The sequence below is a fragment of the Otolemur garnettii genome, unplaced genomic scaffold, assembly GCF_000181295.1.
Source record: "Otolemur garnettii isolate 467f Iridium unplaced genomic scaffold, OtoGar3 scaffold00026, whole genome shotgun sequence".
In the NCBI taxonomy this organism is placed as follows: domain Eukaryota; kingdom Metazoa; phylum Chordata; class Mammalia; order Primates; family Galagidae; genus Otolemur; species Otolemur garnettii.
Window position 1 is genome coordinate 20186712 of NW_003852421.1, and position 10710 is coordinate 20197421.

At 38.9% G+C, this 10710-nt stretch overlaps 1 pseudogene; it reads right to left on the minus strand.

The window, feature by feature from the left end:
• Window positions 1-9758: 9758 nt before the first annotated feature.
• LOC100943325 lies at window positions 9759-10456 on the minus strand (annotated as a pseudogene).
• Window positions 10457-10710: the final 254 nt, after the last annotated feature.

Sequence of the window (10710 nt, forward strand, 5' to 3'; positions counted from 1 at the left end):
CTAAAAACCCTGAAAAGTGTTTCCTCAATGAATGTGTCAGACTCCTGTGATGAGTTGCAAGTGCTATGTTGTGGTAAACTAGATTTCCCTTCCAGTTCACACCAGCTTCCCCTTACCTACCCCTTCATTCCTTCTCCATCTGTGCATACACATTCTTTTATGAAAGAATAAGACACTTCTTCACCCTTGTCCAGAAGCACTGCAATACATTTAGAAACTTATAATACCCTAGGGATGAAAAAGAATGGGAAATACCCTAACAAAGGCCTCCCAGTTAGCTATGTGTAAGATAATGTGGTAAACAAGGGAAGATGGAAGGAAATTGGAAAGGACAAGGAACCTGCAAACAAAATCAAACCCACAGCATTCTCTGGAAAGATAGCAGACCTTCCAGACCTTGCTTCTGAGTTTTCATCAAGAAACAATTCAAAGCATAAGAGTGCCTTCTGTTGAATGGCACTGAGGGCTCTGTCCTGCTGTGGAGCAAGGCTGCTATCCAACCTACAACCATCGCTGATCACTGCTCTGGGGGAGATGAAAGAAAGCTATAAGGGTCCAGAGTTGTTGAGCTAAGTTAGACCAAGAGACCAGGAAGGAACCAGAATAAAGGTGAGCTAAGGTAAAACCAGGAGGTGTCAGGATGACCAACACAGGGGCCATCAGAACATCAGCTTTGGTAAAGAAAAATGGGAAATGAAAACAACCAGAGCTCACAGATTCATGCATGAAACCCCAGAGAACTCCTGGTGGTGCAAACCATTTGCCACCAATAACTTCTGTTCCTGGCTCGGTGCCTGTGGCTCCAGTAGCTAAGGCACCAGCCACATACACCTAAGGTGGTGGTTTGAATCCAGCCCGGGCCCACCAAACAACAATGACAACTGCAACAAAAAAATAGCCAGGTGTTGTGTTGGGCGCCTGTGGTCCCACCTACTTGGGAGGCTGAGGCAGGAGACTCACTTGAGCCCAGGAGTTGGAGATTGCTGTGAACTGTGATGCCACTGCACTCTACACAAGGTGATAGCTTGAGACTCTGTCTCAAAAAAAATAAAGAGTTCAAGATTAGCCTGACTAAAATTGAGACCCCCATCTCTACTAAAAATAGAAAAATAAGCCTGGCACAGTAGCTGGCTGTTGTCCCAGCTACTCAGGAGGCTGAGGCAGGAGGATCACTTGAACCCAGGAGTTTGAGGTTGCAGTGAGCTACGATGATCATAGCACTGTAGCCTGGGAATCAGAGTGAGATTCTGTCTCAGAAACAAACAAACAAACAAACAAAGGCACTTCTCATTGCAGACATAGCTCTGAAGGCACAGAGCTTGGCAAAAGGACTGTAGGCCAATTCTCAATCCCCAACCCTTAGAGGCATGCCTTTGTGCAACCTTCATAACCACATTGTAACTGGAAAGCCAATCAGGGAAAACTCACAGTGTTCAGCCACAAAAGCATTTCCTATTCTTACTGCTACACTTAAGGTTTTTTAATTTGGTACATTAGTGTAAGCAAACAATGTGTTTCCATTTCCTGAGTGTGTGGCCTAGATGTTATCCTAAGTCCTTTCAGCTCTAGGACTTTATAGGTTTTGCTTTTTAAATAAATATGATGGCTGAAATAATGTTTCGACATATATTATCTGATTTGGTCTACTTATAACAACTCAGGTCTCTGAGGTAGAAGTGCTTATTATTCCCTTTTTACAGCAAAGGACACAGTATCAGAAACAGTCGTTAGCCTGCAGATCTCAAGCTTTCCCTGTAGTGCTCCCAAACCCCCTCAACGGTTCTATGAAGAAAGTACCTTCCACACTGGGTTACTAACCTTTCTTCCTTATTACACATCTCTAAATGGCCCAGTTCTCTTGACAAACTCATGCTCTCTCCTGGTGCTGACCTTTCACCCACATCCCTGTTGTTTCCAGTGTTTGTGAAAGAGGAAGAAAATTTTTAAAGAATTCATACAGAAAGCCTCTCTAATTTCTTAGCAAAAGTAAAGTTAAATCTGACTGGTAAAAAAGGACTTATAAAATAAGGCTTGACAAGTTCGAAATATTATAAATAGTACAAATATATACATAATTTCCTTACATAAACTCTGCACAGATCAACTTCATACATGTAAAGAACTAAAAGGAAATGCCTTCCAAGAAGAAAACTAGTGAGAATAATAAATGTGATTTTTCTTTTCTTTTCTCATCTGTATTTTCCTTTTTTTCCTAAACTGAACACATCTTTCCTTTGAATTAATAAAATACAATTCCAATTTTCATTTTTAAAAAAGGCTTAGATGTTCTCATATAGTCTCACTTGATCTCCCCTCCCCCAGTTTGTGGGCTATAAATGCTTGGATTCAGGTAAAATCAAAGCAGATACATATGGAGATAATAAACACTATGAGGCTGAAACTTTAAGACAGCCCAATAGTTTTTTACAGTGGCAGGCATGCCCTAGAATTCTAAAATCACTTAGATGCATATGCTTCTTTATAGGAACAATTAATTTTTTCAGGTATATATATATATATTCTCTCCAACTAAATTGTAAGCTTCCTGAGGAAAAGAAACAAATCTTAAAACATAACTTAACAATATTAGTTTCTAAAAATGCTAACGTTCATTTCAAATATGCATTTTACAGTTTTTCTTTTTTTTTTTTTTGGCTGGAGCTGGGTTTGAACCCGCTACCTCCAGCATATGGGGCCGGCACCCTACTCTTTTGAGCCACAGGCGCTGCCCCTCAAATATGCATTTTAAATAGGAATATATTCCTTTAGTTAAAAACATTTTTTAGCCAGTCATGGTGGCTCACACCTGTAACCCTAGCTACTGTAGAGGCTGAGGTAGGAGCATCACTTGAGTCCAGAAGCTTGAGGCTGTAGTGAGCTATGATTGTACCACTCAGCTGCAGCCTGGGTGCCAAAACAAGACCCATCTCTTAAAAAAAAAAAAAAAGAAAGAAAGAAAAAGAAAGACACAAAAATCCATATTTTGGGGTGGCGCCTGTGGCTCAAAGGAGTAGGGCGCCGGCCCCATATGCTGGAGGCGGCAGGTTCAAACCCAATGCCAGCCAAAAACTGCAAAAAGAAAATCCATATTTTTCGAATGACAAATGATTTAAAAATTGCTGCCATACATGCTAAATAACTTTGCAGCACCCAACTGTTAACAAAGTAGAAAGAAGACACTTTAGGCCAAGTGTGGTGCCTCATACCTTAAGCCTAGCACTCTGGGAGGCTAGGTGGAGGATCTCTTGAGCTCAGGAGTTCAAGACCAGCCTGAGTAAGAGGACTCCAGAAATCAACTGCTGTTAGACCCACAAGCAAGGTGACGCCACATCTTGGTCCAGGTCCCAGGCCAGGCCTGTCTCAGGTCCAGTCCCAATCAGCCTGCCCTTCCTTCTACTCTTAGCACTTTGGTGTGCCTCTACCCCTTCCCAGGCAGGTCTAGCCTCAGGGCAAGAAGCAGGCCTTTGCAGTGGCCCCAAAGCATTCGTGTGGCAGAATTGGAGCATAGGCAGTGCTCCCCTCGCTGAGCCTGAAAGCAGGCTGAGTGTCCTACCTGCCCGGCTCCCTTTCAGGCAGGCTGACAGTCCATGCAAAGGCTGAACCTGGTTCTGGAGGGGAGGAAGGAAGACTGCTCAGACCATGAGCTGCTGCACTAAAGGTAGTCAAGGCAGGCATCAACCCCACTGCTGGCTGGGCAAGGTGGAGAGCGAGAAGTTCATTTAATCATTTTCACATAACCTACTTCTAAGTACATAAATATTCAGATCTATTTTTGAAAACATGGAAGAGCTGCTCTTACCGAAATTTAGCAGGGCCAGAGGGTACACATTTGTTAACTAAAATAAAATTTTAAGACCCCAGCCAATTAAATGGACCCCCTCTTGACCAGATTTTAACATTGGTAAAGTGGGACACCATTGACTGGGGAGGGGGATGTTTCTTAATTAAAAATTTGGTCTATATGAAACAACAAAAATTTTCATAGAATGCAAAAATAGTATTGCAATATTTTTTTAATTTCAACATAAGTACAATTTGTAAATATAATACATTAAAAAATTATGTATAGCATTATTTTATTTTTTGGCATATTTCTCATTTGAATGAATTTTTTTTAGTAGATTGCTGTCATCGTTTAAAAGGTCATGAAATTTTTCACAAGAATTTGATAAATTATATTTCACACATAAAATGGCTTTCAAAGTCTCAACACTTAATTGTGACTTTTCTGATGTCCACACTTTATTTACCATAGAAAAAACGTGTTCAGTTGCAGCATTAGTTCCTGGTAAGGACAGTGCATATCTCACAATTTTTAGTGCATTATTGTATGGAACATGGTTTGTTTCAAAATGATGAAATATTTCTAACCATTTGTTTTCTACTGTGATTTTTGCTGATGCCCAAGATTTAACCTTTTCCTTATCAATATATTTTTTTAATAATGATAACTCATAAGTTGTAAGTGTCACTTTTAAGGCCAGTGCTAGACTTTTTGCCACCACTATAAAATATAAATAATATGAGTACTGTCTGCTAAATTCATGAAATAAATAAATTACTTACCTAAATTATCTTAATAGCTGATTTGTTGACATCACTTGTTTAACTAGCACTAGCATGCAGTACGATGTGTATCGTCTCAGAGACAGTTATAAAATGTTTTCGTCATTGCCAATGCCAAAAAATGCCATTGTTCATTAAGTCCAAACAATGGTGGTCGAATTCTAACAACTGATCAACAATGCAAACTTTGATAAGCAGTTCTTGATAATCAGTTCTCAACAATTATTTGTTATTATTAAAGTTTAACATTATAAAATTAACAAAAATAATATAAAACTCATATCCTAGCAAAGTAGCCACATGGCAGCTGAAAACCGTCTATTCCCTTCCCGTTCTTCCACTCCCTAGTTTGTCATGCATTCTTTCCAAAACTCGGGACTTTTTTTTTAAAATGCCTCAGGACGCAGGACAAATTATTAAAAATCAGGACTGTCCCACCAAAAGCAGGACATCTGGTCACCTTACTCTTGACTCTCCTTCAAAATCCCTAAAGTTAAGTTGCCAGCCATGAGGAAAAGAGAGGTCAGACATGCCTAGTTATGTCCTGTCCCTTTTGGAGTTATTCTTTGTAACAAGATACAAATTCAGTAACAGACCTCAGGCCATGTAAAACAAACGTTAAACTACACCTGCAAATCATCAACTTATTAACAGATCACTTGAGTCTGGGTAAATGAACCCAGTATATGGGTCCAGTATAGGAACCGTGGCTTATCTCTGATTAATAGACTTTCTTCTTCTTTTTTTTTTTTTAGAAGTACAAGCTTGCAGGAGGTGGGCTAACCTTGATTGCAGGGTAGTTCCCAGCAACCTCCACAGTAGCCTTTTATTGAGACTGTACATGACAGGTGAGGGGAGTATTAGACAATGACTGCATGCCTATCTAAGGATCAGGCTCTAATAGACTTTCTTATCTTAGAACATTCTAAGGCTTTAGACAAAGCTTCATTTCTTTAAACAACTGCAAATCAAAGGATCTTTAAGCCTAACTATAACCTATAATTCATGCTTCAAGATGTCCTGCCTTTTGGGGTCAAATCAATATAAACCTTCCACATATTGATTTATGACTTTACATGTAATTCCTGTCTCCCTAAAATGTATACAACCAAACTAATCCAACCATTTCTTCTCGTGTGTGGTTCTCCAGGCTGTAGTCTCACATATTCGGCTCAGAATAAACCTTTTAAAATTATTTCACAGAATTTGGGTTCTTTTTGGTTAACATGTTGTTGATACAGATATTCAAGAAATGAACTCAAATACTTATAAGGCTATAGGATATGGTTAAAAATGGCATCAGATAATGGAAGAAAGACAGATTATTAAATAAATGTTATTGGAAAAATGAATAGCCTTTGAAAAAATGCTAAGTTATATCCCTGCCTCACACCAAGAAAATTGCTAATGTAAAAACCAAGACCATAAAAGTACTATAAGAAACTATGGAAGAGATTTGTTTTTTATTTCAGGTAAAAGTGAGGGTACAAACAACTAGGTTACAATGTCTGCATTTGTTAGGTAGAGTCCCTCTTATAGTTGTGTCCCACACACCCTTACATTGTACGCAGTAAGTGGGAGCACACCAATCCCCTCCCACCTTGCTCCTTCCCTTTTTCTCCCTCTCTTTAACTTGTATTAAATCATCTACTGGCTTTATATTAGAATTGAGTACATTGGATATTTGGTTTTCCTTTCTTGTGATACTTTACCAAGAATAACATGTTTCAATTCCATTCAGGTTAACACAAAAGATGTAAAGTCTCCATCGTTTTTAGGGCTGAATAGTATTTCATAGTATACATATACCACAGATTGTTAATCCATTCCTAGATTGCTGGGCATTTAGGTTGTTTCCACATCTTGGCAATTGTAAATTCAGCTACAATAAACAATCTAGTGCAAGGGCCAGGTATGGTATCTCATGCCTGTAATCCTAGCACTCTGGGAGGCTAAAGCAGGTGGATTGATTGAATTCAGGAATTCGAGATCAGCCTGAGCAAGAGCAAGACCCCATCTCCAAAAAATAGCCAGGCATTGTGGTAGGTGCCTATAGTCCCAGCTACTCAGGAGGCTGAGGCAAGAGAATGACTTGAGCCCAAAAGTTTGAGGTTGCTGTGAGCTATGAAACCATGGCACTCAACCCCAGGGTGAATGAGTGAAACTCTGTCTCCAGAAAAAAAGAAAAAGAAATCTAGTGCAAATGTCTTTATGATAGAATGATTTTTTTTTCTGGGTAGATGCCTAGTAATGGAACAGCAGGATCAAATAAGAGGTCTAATTTGAGTTATTTGCGGATTCTCCATACTTCTTTCCAAAGAGGCTGTATTAGTTTGCAATCCCACCAGCAGTGTAAGTGTTCCCTTCTAACCACATCTGTGCCAACATCTGCCACTTTGGGACTTTGTGATGTGGGCTATTCTCCCTGGAGTTAGGTGAAATCTCAGGGTGATTTTGACTTGCATTCCTCTGACAATTAGGGAAGATGAGCATTTTCTCATATATTTATTAGCCATTTGTCTGTCTTCCTCAGAGAAGGTTCTGTTCATATCTCTTGTCCAGTGGTAGATAGGATATAGTTGCTCTTTTTTTGTTGTTGATTAATTTGAGTTCTCCGTAGCTCTTAGTTATCAAGACCTTGTCAGATTCATAACATGCAAATATCTTTTCCCATTCTAAAGGTTGTCTACTTGCTTTAATTTCTGTGTCCTTAGCTGTGCAGAAGCTTTTCAGTTTAATTAAGTGTCATTTGTTTATTTTTGTTGTTCCAATTGCTGCTGAAGTCTTCTTCATAAAATCTTTCTCCAGACTGACATCCTTAAGAGTTTTTCCCATACTTTCTTCTAGAATTTTTATTGTATCATGTCCTACAATTAAATCTTTTATCCATCTTGAGTTAATTATTGTAAATAGTGAAAGGTGTAGGTCCAAGTTGCAGTCTTTTACTGCAGTTATCCAGTTCTCCCAGCACAATTTATTGAATAGGGGTTATTTACCCCAGTGTATGCTTTTGTTTGGTTTATCAAAGATCAGATAGCTGTAAGAGACTGGTTTCCTCTCTTGCTTTTCTGTTTGGTTCCATATATCTATGTCTCTATTTTTTCTGCCAATACCCTCTATTTTGATCACTGTGGACTTGTAATATAACCTTAAGTCTGGTAGGGTGATGGTTGACTATATGGATTTTTTTTCTGATTCCACATGAAACAATAACTATTTTTCCCATACTTTCTTCAAAGTATGATGTTGGTATTTTAATGGGGATTGCATTAAATATGTAGATAGCTTTGGGTAGTACAGACATTTTGACAATGTTGATTCTGCCCAGCCAAGAGCATAGTATGTTCTTCCACTTGTTAATGTCTTCTGCTATTTTCTTAGGGTTTTATAATTCTCTTTGTAAAGGTCTTTCACCTGTTTTGTTAAAATATTCCTAGGTATTTCATTTTGTTTGAAGCTACTGTGAAGAGAATAGTGTCTTTGATTAGCTTCTCAACTTGGCTGTTATTGGCATATACAGAGGCTACTGATTTGTGAACATTGATTTTATATCCTGAGACATTACTGTATTTCCAGAAGTCTTGTCGCTGAGTCTCTAGAGTTCTCTAAGATCATATCACCAACAAAGAGCAAAAGTTTTGCCTCCTCTGCCCCCATTTGCATGTCCTTTATATACTTCTCTTGCCTGATTGCATTATCTGGAACTTCCAGAAATATGTTGAATAGTAGTGGCAATAGAGGACAGACATCCTTGTCGGTTCTAAGTGGAAAAGCTTTCAGTTTTACTTCATTCAGTATGACATTAGCTGTGTGTTTGTCATAGATAGCTTCAACAGTTTAAGAAATGTGCCACCTATGCCTATATTCTTAAGTGTTCTTGTTAGAAAAGGATGCTGAATTTTGTCAAATGCTTTTTCTGCATCTATTGAGAGGATCATATGATCTTTTTTTTTGCTTCTGTTGATAAGGTGAATTATATTTATGGATTAACATATGTTAAACCAGCCCTGTATCCCTGGATGAAGCCCTGCATCCCTACTTGGCTTCCTGACATATTATTTTTTTAATGTGTAGCTGTAATCTATTGGCTAAAATTTTATTGAGGATTTTTGCATCCATATTCATTAGTGAAATTGGTCTGTAGTTCTCTTTTTTAGTTGGTCCTTTCCTGGTTTTGGTATCAGGGTGATGTTTGCTTCACGGAACATGTTGGGGAAGTTTCCTTCCTTCTCAATATACAGGTACAAGCTCATCTTTGAAAGGACTTTTTGGTTGGAAGATTTTTTTTTTTTTAGAGACACAGACTCACATTATAACACCCGGGAGAGAGCGATAGGGTCACACAGCTCACAGCAACCTCCAGCTCCTGGGCTTAGGCAATTCTCTTGCCTCAGCCTCCCGAGTAGCCGGGACTACAGGCATCTGCCACAGCACCAGGCTATTTTTTTGTTGCAGTTTGGCCAGGCCAGGTGTGAACCCACCACCCTCAGTATATAGGGCCAGCATCCTACTCACTAAGCCACAGGAGCCACCCAGAAGATTTTTTATTATTTCTTCAATCTCAATGCTTGATATTGGTCTGTTCAAGAGATCTATTTCTTCTTGGTTCAGTCTAGGGAGAGGGTGTGATTTCAAGTATTGGTACATTTCCTCCACATCTGTCAAATTTCTGGGCATAGAGTTTCCTATAGTACTCACAGATAGTGTCTTGTGTCTGTGGTATCCATTGTTATTTCCCCTTTTTTGTTTCTAATTAAAGTTATTAGAGATTTTACTGTTCTGTTTCTAGTTAATCTGTCCAATGGTTTATCAATTTAATTTATCTTTTTGAAGATCCAACTTTTTGTTTCATTAATTTTCTGAATGATTCTTTTGTTTTCAATTATATTTATTTTTTTTAATTTTGATTATTTCTCTTCGAGTACTGTGTTTCCCCGAAAATAAGACCTACCCCAAAAATAAGCCCTAGCAGGATTTCTATGCATTTGTAAAATATAAGCCCTACCTTGATAATAAGACCTAATGATGAGCATGGCTATGCAGCATATCTGCATAGCCATGCCATGCATTTCGGGGCAGAAAGGAAGACATCCCCTGAAAATAAGCCCTAGTGTGTCTTCTTCTTCTTCTTTTTTTTAAATCTATTAGCCATTTAATTAGGTACACCATTTTATGAGGGTAAACTCCATTTGTCAGAGCAAACATGGATCACAGGTAGCCTTGGAGCTGAGGAATAGCCTTGATTTTCCGTAAAATTTGCAAGTCCACAGCTTTTTGATCAACCTTGCACTGTTCTGTTTTTCTCTTTTTCTGTGGTGAAGATCTCACCTTCTTGGCGTCTGGGCTTCCAGAGCTGCTGCTTCTTGAAATAAGCATCAGTAAGATGCTTCAGGATTTTAACATTACTGATGTCAATTTTTGTGGTAGTGGCAATGACAAATTTCTGGTGTGCCCTTCGTAAAGGAAATCAATTGAGGGACAGAGGTCCAGTCACAAGTAGCAAGCCACTGCCCATTTGCTTTAGGAAAACCCCTCTCTTGCCTCTGTGGCACCCAGTGAGAATAATTAGAACGGTCCCAGGAGTGATGTTAGATTGCAGTTTTCTCACATGCTGACTAAATGGTTTTTTGCGGTGGCTCAATAGCTTTCAAGGCACATCTTCAGAGGGATAGTATCTAGGCATTTTGCAAAGTTTAACCACCCGAGTAACACCATTCTTGTCCCCACCAATGGGTTTTATAACAGTGGCAAGGACTTTCACCTTCTTCTTTTCAATCTTAGATTTAGCTGCTGTGTATTTCCTTATACATTGCCTTTCTGGAATACATGGCAGATCAGCAATATCTGCCTATTCCTCTGACCAGAACAGGATTTCTGCTGCAATGGGGCATCCCCTTCTTGGCCTTAGGCTTCTTCTTTTTATTAACAGGTTTCTTCTCTTTAGAAACTGGCTTCTCAACTTTTTCACCTGCCATCTTGCAAGACGGAAAAGAGCTAGTGTGTCTTCTTCAGAAAAAATAAATATAAGACAGTGTCTTATTTGGGGGGAAACACGGTAGGTTTGGGATTGGATTGCTTTTCCTTTTCCATTTCCTTAAGATGATTCATTAGGTTGTTGATGTGCTCTATGTCTGTTTTTCAGAT